The sequence below is a fragment of the Bolinopsis microptera genome, chromosome 4 (genome assembly GCF_026151205.1).
Source record: "Bolinopsis microptera isolate Bmic1 chromosome 4, MBARI_Bmic_1.0, whole genome shotgun sequence".
NCBI classification, from domain to species: domain Eukaryota; kingdom Metazoa; phylum Ctenophora; class Tentaculata; order Lobata; family Bolinopsidae; genus Bolinopsis; species Bolinopsis microptera.
In genome coordinates this window covers 8,478,844-8,492,146 of record NC_087075.1, presented here as the reverse complement: position 1 = coordinate 8,492,146, position 13,303 = coordinate 8,478,844, and the positions used below count along the sequence as shown (strand labels likewise).

Genomic DNA, 13,303 nt, shown 5'->3' with positions numbered 1-13,303 from the left:
GCTTGTTCTTTTCTACCTTATTATGATTATTTAGTGTATACACTCTACACCTGGAATGGGTGTAAGAATGATATAGACCCTATTGCTCATTTCTCAGAAAAATTAAAGATTTCTTGCAATCTCCCTCATCGAAACAGACTTCCTTCATTCAGGGTCACATTAATTCCACTAATCGTTGCTGAGAAAACAATAGTGGGTATACTCACTATACACGATGTGAGACAAGCAAAGCATTATAAAACACCGCCTTACCTCACGTAACCAAGGTAGTCGAGCAATTTCTGGGGTGGTCATCAAGCAACCTCGGGGTTGTGTACTCGGGATTAACACATACGTACCTGTTAAACATGCCCCAGTACCCAGTAATTGTCTCCATTTCCACAACAAACATCCCGCGCTGTTGTCGTAATCTCAGTCACGCTATTGTAATCATAATTCCAGGAATGAAGGCTCACGATTACAAGATTATAACGTCCGTAGATCGGGGGATTAGAACAGATACTTCCCGGATTTCCGTGTCCCCTGAAAACCGGAAACGGGACCACAAGGAAACCACAATGGTGAGACATTCTTTTCCGTCATGTTAAACCATTTCCATTCACTATGACAATGTCGGCACTTGTTCCCTCAGGGACATGGCTGTTGGTTGCAAGGTCGCAACACTCCTGTTGACATGAAGCCCTATTGGAGTGTGGCCTCCTGCCAAGCTACTCAACCAGGATACAAGGGAAACAAGGTTTTATTTCCTGGACCATGGGTCAGATAGATAACGGGCTTATTGTTGCAGATAATTATGCGAATGCTTCATACTATGGATTTGTTGAATGCAACCTTCAATGCAATAACATAACATTAACTGTTCTCATCTCAGTGGAGAGCATAATTTGCTCAGGAAACACATTCATTTCCGGTAGGCCCTACTCCAACCATTCTTTAATAAGGGACACAAGACTTTATTTCCTGGTGGCCATGCTACATCTAGATAACGACCTTATTGTTGCAGATAGTAATGAGTGTTTCTTTGGAATTATTGAACGCAACCTTCAATGCAATAAAATAACTACTCTGGTGCTCTCATCTCAGTAAAGAGTATGACTTGCCCAGGAAACGGATTAATTTCCGGTAGGCCCAACAGCACCAATTCTTTGCTTTGAAAAGAGAGAGCGAAGATGAATCATCTATATTAAGGCGGAAATTGAACCTGTCACAGTTCGAGTCTTTGGGTAGCGGTAGACGCAATGTTGGATTTCAACTGACCCCGGCAGACGTAAACAATACCGTCTCATACAAGTAAATATTCTAGACGTTTAGAATGCGGTAAAAGCTGCTCGACCGGGGAGTTATATTAGATCTTGTGTCTAGGACATGGCGTGAAATTGAGACATATTTTGACGGGGTTTCAACGACAATAACCGTAAGTCGTTACTTTCTCCGGTTTTAACACTTCTGGACAAATGTTGGAGAGAAGCGGGTGGTGTTGCGAGTTTGTTTGCCGCTGAGGGGCTTGTTTAACACCGACCCGAGCATCATCACACTGTTGTTAAAATTAAGAGTCCTTGAGAATTGGTTATGTTCTAGTACAGTCTCGAGAGAACAATGAGCACACGCTTGGGAAGTTCAGTTTCGGTTTTATAACTTCGGGGTATGGAATTATTTAATGAGATTATAGGCTGGGCTCTGATGAACCTTATTCCCAGAGATTAGTGCAGTTGCCGTGCTGCTGCAAAAATTTTCATAATCTTATGGTGAGATGGCTAATGATAAGAGGACTTTTAACAATTTCAGTTTTAGAGGCACAGATTATTTGTTTAACTTCTTGTAGTGAATTTTCTTTGGTATAATATGAATTCAATGATAGGTGTTAATCAAATCAGACTTAATGACTAGAATTAAATTCATCTCCAAACTTGCAAGATCGTTGTATCGTATATTTGGGATTCTAAATTAAACCCAATGTCTAGAACGTGTTAAATCTTAAAATAAGTATGCCTTTTTGGGAATAATTAATGATGAGTAGGCGACTATAATATCATTGTTTCTGATCCTGTTCTCGTTCATCAACTAGAATAATAAAATTTACCCAAGATTCACAGATAAATCCCAAAATTCTCATACATTCACAGAATCTTCAAACCGTTTCGACGAATCAGATACTAGCTTTGAAGCGATCATTTGAACCGACGATACATAAACGACGATACATAAACATTATACATAGGTGATAGGTAATAAAATAGGTATATGCAGGATGGAATTTGAAGATTTAACAATTTGACACCTAAAATGTGAAAATTACTCTTCAAGGTCATAGTTATCTCGTCATTATGTCCTAATTATCTCCTAATACTAGTTAATAGTTATCTAGTCATTCTGTACTAATTATCTCGTCATTTTGTACTAATTATCTCGTCATTTTGTACTAATTATCTCCTCGTATTAGAATCATCCTCACGATGTATCATAGTTCTTGTAAATAGACATAATTGCCAATCTCACATGGCTTATGGACAAGATGATCGGCAAAATGATCGAATGAATCATGTGATTATGAATCACATAACAGGAAGAATATTTTTTCTTAGAAATATTTTTTAGAAAGCTGCCTTTCAGGTTGTTGAAGACTCTGTTGATCGAACAGATTGATTCCCTCACAAGGACTATTGACTACGAGCGGCACAGAAAAGTCCAGACATTTTTGTCGGGTAAGTTAGTTGACATCTTGTTTCGGAAGAGCACAAATCAATTAAATTTAGAGAAGTGCGCTGAGTACTCATTAATATCCAATTTGAGACGCTTAAAGGCTCATTAGTTGCTGTATAGTGTTTACCCTTATTAACTTTATGATCGGCGTCCTTTTTCTTACTTTTTAATCGTCTAATCACTTAAATAGTGCCTTTACCACCACCTCATAGTGCCGTTACCACCACCTCATCAGTTCAGAATTTGTTCAAACGCTGTTACGTAACTATACTTCACCTCAATATTAACAGCCTCAAGTCTCAACATTCTTCCAAAAAGAATATTTCCTCCACTTTAAATCATTCCTCAACTCTGGATCTTTCCTCAACTTTAAATATTTCTTCCGGTCTAACTCTTTAATTGCCTCTCTCTAACCACCCTAATCACTATGTACTAAGAAGATACACGACTCTTTCTCCGGATTACGTAACCCCGCTCATGACTCTACGCCGAATATTTAAAGCTAATTAAGTGCCATACACTCTCCACAGATCTAATTGTTTAGCTCTCACGAGAATAAAATCATGTGATTGAGAGCAGGTTAAGATCACGGCATAACTGTTTATCAACCATGGATCGTGGGGTCATGCGCTTTTAATTTTTAGCAAAGTTTATCCCGGGAGCTGGAGTTGGTCGAACAAAACAAACCACTCCTGTCTCGGGATGAGGATGAAAAATTCGAGAAATCCTAAAACTATTCTAGATATTCTAAGTATTCAGTATTATTCTTTAAAATCTTGCATAATATAAATATAATTATGACTTGGAGTTAGTGACACGCGCAGAACATGTTTTGAATGATATTTGGACCTCCACCATCTGTCTCTCTCTCTGAAGTAATGCTCTGCCTCCTCATTGTTATTACTAAGAACAGTCTAGAAGCTATGACGTCATTAAATATATTCAGCGAAATTATCAATGTCAGATCTTATATTTTATTATAAATGTGCTATCCAACGATTCCATCAATTTTGATATGATAGATATAATATTCGGTATACTATCTATTATGTTATTAAATTATGTATTAAATTCGATGTTAAACATAGAGATAAGATATCATACAATGTAATCCATTTAATATGTGTGTAAATTTTGATGAGATAGATATCATAAATTACGTAAATATCGTCAATATGCGACCATCGTCAATATGCGACCATCTGTGCACAAGCTTTGTAAGAGATTGCACAATTTCCACGTATAGTTTCAAAAATTAATTCAAGCCCAAATACTGACCTTATTAATACCCCGAACCCAAATTTAACCATGGTTGTAAATTGTCTAAGGTTTACCATCAACCATGGACCCGGTTTAAACGGTTCTATCTTAGTAATATGTTTGATGTGTACGAGGTTTAAACTTGGTCCACACTATATAATATTACGCAATGAATGACGCAGGCAAATTCATCACGTGCTTAGGTAAGCCCTCTATCTGTCTAATATAGAGGGAGTGGTTGGTTCTATTATTACGATTTACCACTATAGATGGTATTATTAGTACGGGGTACCATTGTGCAACAACAAGGAGAGTGTGCTGCAGGTGACGACGCTGCAGAGTGATGTGCAGGTCATTGGGGAGGGGGAGGCGGCGGTATATATTGTGCAATGTGTGGGGTTCATTGTGTGGCGTAATGGGTGGGTATAGACTTGGGAACCGTCCTAATAAACAGGTTGTAGGGGCTGGATAGTGTGGATTATACTATTAAACAAAAAAGAGGGCTGGACAATGGACAGGTTATAATAGCCTCAATTAACATGGCCAGTTTTAGTAAACAATTAATAAAGGTTTTATAAACACCGTCAACATATTATTTATAGCCACAAATAACTGAGGAAGACTAAGAAATGTACGGTAAAACCACGAGACTTTTAACCTTTAGCCTCTTCAGCCTTCAAATGTTTAATTCATGTACATAACCTAAGCAATCAGCTGGTAGTGATCGATTTATTGTCAGAATCCAGTTCGAGCTGTTCACAGTTTAACATGGTTCGATCTATGACGTTCAGCATGTAATATCTGTGGTATACTCACTACTCAGAAGTGTCACCTGGAATTTTAGAATTTTCGCTATATGTTGCGTCATGCACGGTTAATTTGTCATTTTAACACTTAATATAACAGCTTTACATTCCTCGATGTCATCATGACGCGTTTTCGAGTTTTAATAACTCGAAAGTGGGAGAGTCTGTGAGAAAGTTGGCGAGAATCGCTTGGTTAAACATTACTGCGTAAGTTATTACGGAGGGTTTAAATACAAGCAATAATTTGCCGTCACGATGTTTAGTTAGATGACTTCCTCCACTCTCTAGCCCTAGTTCTTCTGTTAATTTCAAAGCTAATACGTCTGACGTACCGTTATAATCCAAGAAGAAGAAACTCCTCCCTTCCGAGTTCACTAATCCTGACGCACATGAACATTGGATATTTGCCAATCTTTGCCGCATGGAGGTCATGAATACAAAAGAGAATTACGTTAGTCTGCATCTCTGACATTACTATTAGTTAGAGAGACAGGCTCGAAAGCGAAATCAGATCCTTCATCCTGTGTACTGCGTAGTACACATATAATGTGTACACATATAATGTGTAGTACACATATAATGTGTACACATATAATGTGTACTGCGTAGTACACATATAATGGCGAGATCACGAGTTGCCGAGACCAATAAACTTGGTCAGAGCTCTGGTGATAGTCCCAATGAACAGTGCCGCATAGGGATACGAGATTGGAAAAGATGAAGTTTCTTAATCTCTTTCCCCGAAATTCACATTGTTACTACTAAAAGAGTTAGGCTCCATAGTATAGGGAAATTTAGATCCTCTGCATTTCTTCCTTAACATGATAAAACCAGTGATGATAGTCCCAATAAACGGGTCCAGAACAATGAAGATCTTGACACCCATTATTATAAATTCATATTTGCCTACCATAGCACCCTGCCACCCTCGTCTGGGATGGGCCTGAGGCTCCAAAGAGAAACTTAGATCATCTGCACTTGTTCCTCATTGAGGTTGTACCGATATAATAGCGACTTGGCAGGACCAATAAACTTAGTCAGACCAGTGATGATAGTCCCAATGAACAGGTCCAGACCAATGAAGATCTTGATACATGTGACAATATTATAGTTGAATATTTGTCAATCTTTGCCGCATGGAGGTTATTTTGTTTAGTTTTGTAGGATCGGCTCCTCCACAGGTCCCCTACAGAGCGACATGGAGATACAAAATTACTAAAGATCACTATGTTTCTTTACTTAGTCTTATCCCCTGACATCACTATTACTAAAGAGATAGGCTCGAAAGCGAAACTTTGATCCTCTGCAGTCTGCAGTCTGCATCTCGTCCTCATTGAGATTGTGCAAATTTAATGACGACTGTTGTATGAGTTGTAACTAGTTACAGATTGTTGAAAGTATGATAATTGTGGCTAATTTAACTTACAAAGACTGAGGTTGTGCAGTGATGTGGTTTGTTGGACCGCTGCCAGGCGATGCAAAAGCGAAATTGGAGCAAAACTTTCACTTCTGTCCTGTTTTATGATTACTAATTATGAATTGGACAAATGGCGAGGCTATTGTTATTCAGCCAGGAGGATTGACTCTAAGCCATGTTGTTCATCTTTACAGGTCGGCTACAGGAGGAGAACCATTAGAACTCGAAAGCCGAAACTGAACCATTCTCTCTCTGGTTTATTATTATCTCTCTGGGTATATGAGATCAAGTTAATCCTGGTCTGGGAATGGAACCCTGGTAGGTTCGTTTGCGTGGGTGTAGAAAAGGTTTACACCAAAAACAATTGCACCACTCAGCCAAAAAAAGATTAACGCAGTTGACAGCTAGATTATACTGACTACTGCCCTCGACTTTACATTTTAATACGATACTGCAGTTAAAATTTGAACGGCTCGAAATTCTAAAAAGAAACTGCTCTTTATTTTAATCTGATATGGCTCTCGAATTATCATCATACGATGTAAAAATTGAATATTTTTTCATATATTTGAGTTCACCTGGAGGTTTTACCTGAAATAGTTAAGGTTTCGCACGAGTTATAGTACCCACAGTGTTCACTGGCAATGGTATCAATAAGCCCTGAATTATGAACTCTCTTTCTGGGAAGAACAGTTGTTTTCTCCCTACAATCAGTTTGATTTATACCGCCCACCTGGAAATGGATATATTTAGCCATTCTTTACTGCGCTGTGTCTAGAAGTAGCATAATCATAATATGATAATATGCCTAAATACCTGATACAAGAAACGGTTATGAAATTTTTACATATTTAGCTCGTTATTAACCAGACGAACGGAAAAGCAGGCTAATTTTATCGAAAAATGTCTAAGAATTCTTGTTATTGCCGGCGTAATATGGTGAAATTCTTCGTCAAAATATTCCGATGCAGCCGACTGTTATTAACCATGAAAATGATTACTGGTGCAAGTTCTTGATTGTTGGCTTGGAGCCATCTCTACTATTATACTTCAGAGCTTGCACCTGCTGCAATGGGTGACAACCCGCACTCATTGGCTAAAACATGTCACGTGATCAAGAAAAAAAGCTCTGTGACCGTCGAGATCATCGCATGTGATCTCACCTGTTGGTTAGATGAGCTTGACCAAAGATGTGCTTTATAACTATAAATTGACCTAGCCTAGTAACCACCGTGGTATAACCTAGAAAGCTCTTAATTTATATATATCGAAGTAAAGAGTTGAAGGGCTGAAATTAGTTCGGCAGTGTGCCAATGTATGAATATCATATAATAAAGTGGTGTGGTTCTGTACTCCAGGTGGTTCCATAAGCCAAATAAATATATTTATATTGGGTTTAGTTCAACTTTATACCATTTAGGGGTTCGAGGAAGTCATGTTATTGGTTAAAAGTTTCTTCTGGGAAAATTGGGAAAAATTCACGCCTGTCAGGAGGGCGCATGAGTAGCTATCTGAATAATTTGATAAGGATATTCGTAATGATCCAGGTCGGTCTCGGTCGGTTACAGTTTATCGTTAGTAGTTATGACAATGCACAAAATAACATAGCTCTATCACGTGGTCAGCTCCAATGACAAGCAGGCCTGGCTCCATCCTGGAAGATGTCCAGTTTGTATTTTTACACTGACTTCATCGCATGCACGCAATCACCAGTTTCGAATACATATCATCGTTAAACAGCCCGTGAGAAATCAACCATTGATGCTTATTATCCACACAATAGCTGCTCTGAGAGTACAATGACACTTTTTCACGTTGGATACACTCACAAAGCGAGTCTCCCATTCAATGTTACTGGTAATTTTTAATAAGTCAATAGAACATTCTCAACTGCCAAACTATTTGGCATGGTGATCGAACAAGACAAATAACTTGTTGTTAAAAGAATTTGACCTAATATTTGATCACCATGACAACACCGACATCACTATTCTCGTCAGTCATACGTCTCAAGGCCGTTACGTAAGAGATCACTTATAATATGCTGTGAGATGTCATGTGACGGAGAGATGATTGTAAGTAATGTGGGGAACTTGATAGTTTGCCAAGACCCCCTGGGAGTATATATAACCTGCCGAATATCGTAGGTGGAAAGTGGGGGAGGGGCGGTTAGAAATAGATGTTATGTCATCGTGGTATTCAGGTTTTATAGACTTGCTAACTATGTGAAATATGTGAAATATGCGGTATGGTTTTGATGCTTGTTGACCGGTCGACCCGGACGTCCAGACGTGGTGAATTGAGGTAAAAAGGTAACCATAAAGGACATCAGTTGAAGAATTAATTCCTCGTAAGAAGATCGTGTTCTATTAAGGTGCAGTGATCGGTTTTCGAGTTATGATTTATATGGTTTTAAATTTTAAAATGTAAGATAAGATTTGGACTAAAACACAGTTCAAGTGTAAAACCAATCATTTCCGTTAAGACTTATGTGTATTAAAGTATTAAACTCCGAAGATGGGCATTCATCAGTAGACCAAGTTTTGGTTTTGATTCTCCAGGACAGATTTCAGACTCTTTCCTGATAAAATTAGGAAAATTTTAACAATAGCATTTTATTTGGCACCGTTTTAATTTTATCTCCAGGGCACATGATAGTCCACAAATTTTAGCTTTCCCCCCGAATATTTAAGAATTTTCAAACCTTATCGCCTGAACACTTTATAGCATGTAAGACTGATGTCATCGTACGCACTGAGAGTTTCAATTTTAACTTATCCGCAATAACGTGACCACTATGACAATGATTGATCGGCAGATAATGCATGACAAGTGAGATTACTTTGGCTCGGATCCCGTAACTATTTACCCAGGTTAAACTAGCGTTGTCAAGGTCGGGCTGTAAGAAAAAGAGAGAAGTTGACGTTAGTCGACCGGTAGAAGAGGTACCAGTGCAGAGGAAAAATATTTACATTTTTTCCGAATTCCGTTGTTGATGTATCTGGGAAACGTAATTTGGCTTAAAAGTATTAAATTTAATGATATTGATTTCATGATAATAAGATTACATAAAGCCATGTCTGCCAGCATTTATAGGGTATCAGCCAGAGTTCAGAAGTTGAGACTTGAGGTATGTTGTTAAACTTGGGTTGAGTCATCATATCAGTTCAATTTGGAACTCTGCCAGCATTACAGAAATCAAATTTCCGACTTATGGCAGATCACAATAGGATAACATCAGAGATGCGATCATCATCAATCTCATTTGGGTAGCCTGAGGGAACAGGGAGAATCATCGCATCATCTTTATTTTGAAACTTACGGAAACCTTGTTTACCACGGCGATTGATTGGAGACAAACTCATCTTTCTTTGATCTTAGAATAAGAGAATTTCTAAATGTTCTGAGAATCTCGGTGTTTAATTTATTTCTCTCCCGATGACAAGAAGACATTTTAGGTGTTAAAGCAAACCAACACGAGGAGGGAGGGGCTTCACGCTACCAAAAGCTCAAATTATCTCTTAAGTTCGTAATTGGTCTAGCTCTAGACAGTTCAGCAGAACCTGACGTCATGCTATGTGCAGTGTTGCTGCCATATCTCCATGGCAGGCCTCATCTCTCTAAAATCCATGGACATGTCGCATTTAAGAATGTGTACTCAGTAACTATGAGTTACATTTAGTGTTGCAAGTGTGTATTACATGTCCAGTATAACTAAAGAACACCAGAACATACACTTATACTTGAGCACTCGATTCTTTGCATCCTGCAAATGCAGCATGACTTGTCAACAACTAGAATTTATCCCTTGGAATGCACGGACTCTTGCTTCCTTATTTGGGAATATACGCATAAATATTTCATATTTCCCGCACATAATTTACGTAAAGTGTACGTTGAAGCAAGGTTATATGTCATGATTCACTGTGGATCTTAACAGTGCCTAAAAGAAGGAGATTTTGTATTTTCTGTTCGCTTAAATCTGTTAGCTCATTTCTTCGACGCATTATCCCATATATAGAGATTGGCACCCAATTCCCAAAATCCAAAACTAAAAGTACATAACTCCTGAAAATTTGAGTCTAGACCGGAGAAAATTGCCCCCAAATAGCTGAGGGAACATAAACGGTCGCCAAAAGGCACCAACTTCTACCATTCTTTACGGAAACTGGCGAGCTACTCAAACTAAGGTTTAGGACCACAACCCAAACATTGTGGTGGTATACATATACCATGGGACTTTGGCCGCGTAATCAGAGACACTTAACCAATAAAATATGAAACTTTTAATTTTAAAACCCATTTATAAGGGTACACCCGGCATAATTCTGCATAATTCTGCATCATGTTATGCCCCTCCCCTCTCCTACTAAACTTTCCCGCGAATTTTGGCTCAGCTGTCTGTTTTGAGTAACTGCTCACAATGTCATCAGCGGTGGCGTCATCTTCGTATTTGGGGTATCCTGTATAGTTTGTCACATGTTGACAGATCATTGAGCATTGCCTCCCCATTCTTGCGGCTGCTATCCCTAGTCCTGCACACCATGTGTAGTTCCCCAGAAAACAGTAAACACTGGACCCCCTAAACACCATAACAGTGTGTGATGTAGGTCCACAAGTCTGTCGTCTACCAGCGTGTCATGTGGATCTACGAGAGCTGTTTTCTGAATAAGTGAGCTTGTGTACGAGATACTTCTGGATAATGATTAGGAATATTAGTGTTTAGCATACTGAATATGCAACATAATGGTCGAGATTCTGAATAATTCGAAGTGCTGGGGGCTGGGCTCAGTACTACTCATGACGTAGAGCACTCACTACAGTCCACTCATCCTAACAACCCTGAAGGGGTCAGAAGAGCTGTCCGGGCCACCTGAAATGATGTTAACCGGAGAATTTATCAATCGTATGTTGTAATGTTGTCCTCTCCGGAAGTATGGTAAGGAAATACAGATCTGTTGTTTCTCCAAACTGTAATATTGAGAATCCTATGAGATCAGTACGGACTATTGGTATTTGGTTCTGTATTATTTAAGAGGTAAAATAGCTACCAATCTAATTATTGGTTCTCAGAAACTAAAAGATTTTTGCTATTATATCCTCTTTGGGGAGGTGTAGCGATTAACTAATTTTGTAACCACTTGTCTGAGACTCTAAACTGCAACTTACATCACGGCCGTCCAAGAAGAAGAACAATGTGAACAATGAAGGCCTTTATTTCGGTTAAAATGTTAAATTTAACCGACTAATTCTGGGTGACGGTGGTATGACGGTCAGACTGCCCACGAAGTCATAAGTATTTACTTTAAAATAAAGGGCTGAGTCCATTGGTACCTCCTCTGACTTCATCATACCCACTTAACAAATATTTAAAGTATTTCCTTTGATATGTTCGAAGGTCAGCCACAATTCTTCGGTTAATATGTAAAATTTCTGGCTTTTTTGTGGGCCAAAGAAAAATTGAATATTGCTCGAGTCGTTATGGGAGCCAAGTTAAACACATTTATAAAGATTGGGAGTAGAAGAGATGATTTTGGTAAATGTAAACTGTCAAGCTGATCTAGTCTAATTCAGCAACTTATTCGCGGCTGGTTTTGTCGAAACTCGGCTGCCAAAATTTAATCAAAAAGAAATTGCTGTATTTGACGTTTACGATGTTTTGACATTTGTGTCACATCTTGGCTCATTTTCTCGACGTCCATTATTCCATATTGAAACTGGCACTCAAAGGGCAAAAGTAATAACGTAAATCGTGAATTTGAGTCTAGACCGGAAAAGTTGCCCCCAAACTAGCTGAGAGATCATAAACGGTTGCCAAAAGGCACTAACTTCTACCATTATTCACGGAAAGTGGCGAGCTACTCAAACAAAAGTAATAACATAAATTGTGAGATTGGATTTTTTAGTGAAGAAAGTTTTACTCTAAATAGTACAGAGAACACTGTTCCTGTACATTCGATCGAGTCTTAATCATGGAACCAAGAGTTGATTTTTAATCAAACATTTTGGTAAATGTACAATATCAAGCCGGTTGACAGCCTAATTTAGTAACTTACCTGCGAAGGGTTCTGCCGCCAAACTTTGATTTAAAAGTCGCTAAATTTGACGTTTTTGATGTTGGCGTTTATGTCAAATCTAATACATGATTGCAGTCTGCAGAGTTCAACCTGAGGAGCCAGTTGCAGCAGGCTTCTGCAAACTTTTAAAATCAAGGTAGGGCAAAATGCCAGAGAATCTTGCAGTTGCAGCACCCTCTGTGTGGGCGGAGAGAAGTGGAGCAATCCTACCATCTATGACGATCCTATATTTGAAGGAGTGGCAATTAATCATAACCTCTGCTCTAGTACCATCAATCTCAATTTAGATAGTGAATAGTGAGATATAAACTGCAAGATAGTTAAACTGTTTGGAAGATGTTGCGCAACTTTCCCATAGGTTCTGATCAGCTCCGACATCAGAGTTTATTTTGAGCTGACCTATCAGAACATATGGGAAGGTTGAGAAACATCTTCCAAACAGTTTACCTATCGTAACGTTTAAGTCTGTAGATCGAGAGTGATCGTGAGAGGTTATGATTAAGTGCCACTCCTTCAAATTTTGGAATGTCGTGGATGGTAGACGCTTTTAATACTCATAATATGTAGAGTTCATTATTATACCGTTCAATACCGACCTCCAAACGAGCTAGCCTAGACCAGATTACAATCAGACCGGTGCGGTTATTTTATTTTTGGCGACAATATGGATACATTTAGTATATTTTATCTGAAAAAGTTATTCTCGGAAGTGTTTCGATATGTAAAAACTGGTCGGAGTTTGAAGTTCAAGTTCTACCGGAAGTAATCATTCTTAAAGGCTATTTGAGGTTGAAGTTTCACTGTAGGTTGCGATTTTTAAAGGCTTTTGATAAGAATTATCTCAGTCTATGTTCTACGTAATACAATTAATGATTTCACTTAGCATTTGATAAATTTTATAGGCGTCTGTGTCAGGGGGCACGAGCCAAGCATTCCAGAGCAGTTGTTAAGCTACTTGGCTCTGAGTCAAGCATTCCATAGCCACTGTTACTTGGCTCTGAATACTTAAGCTACAAATTTAGCAGTGAAAGAATGCTCAGAAT

General features: G+C 38.6%; 1 protein-coding gene and 1 long non-coding RNA gene across 3 annotated transcripts in view; one reads left to right on the top strand and one right to left on the bottom strand.

The window, feature by feature from the left end:
- Positions 1 to 13,303, bottom strand: part of LOC134814043 (serine/arginine-rich splicing factor 2-like) — a 94,953-nt gene that overhangs the window by 44,325 nt on the left and 37,325 nt on the right. The window lies entirely within an intron of this gene.
- Positions 1 to 13,303, top strand: part of LOC134814150 (uncharacterized) — a 43,734-nt gene that overhangs the window by 16,558 nt on the left and 13,873 nt on the right. The window contains exon 3 of the long non-coding RNA XR_010160105.1: positions 2,611 to 2,702. This is a non-coding gene — a long non-coding RNA (uncharacterized LOC134814150). The remainder of the gene's footprint in view (positions 1 to 2,610; positions 2,703 to 13,303) is intronic.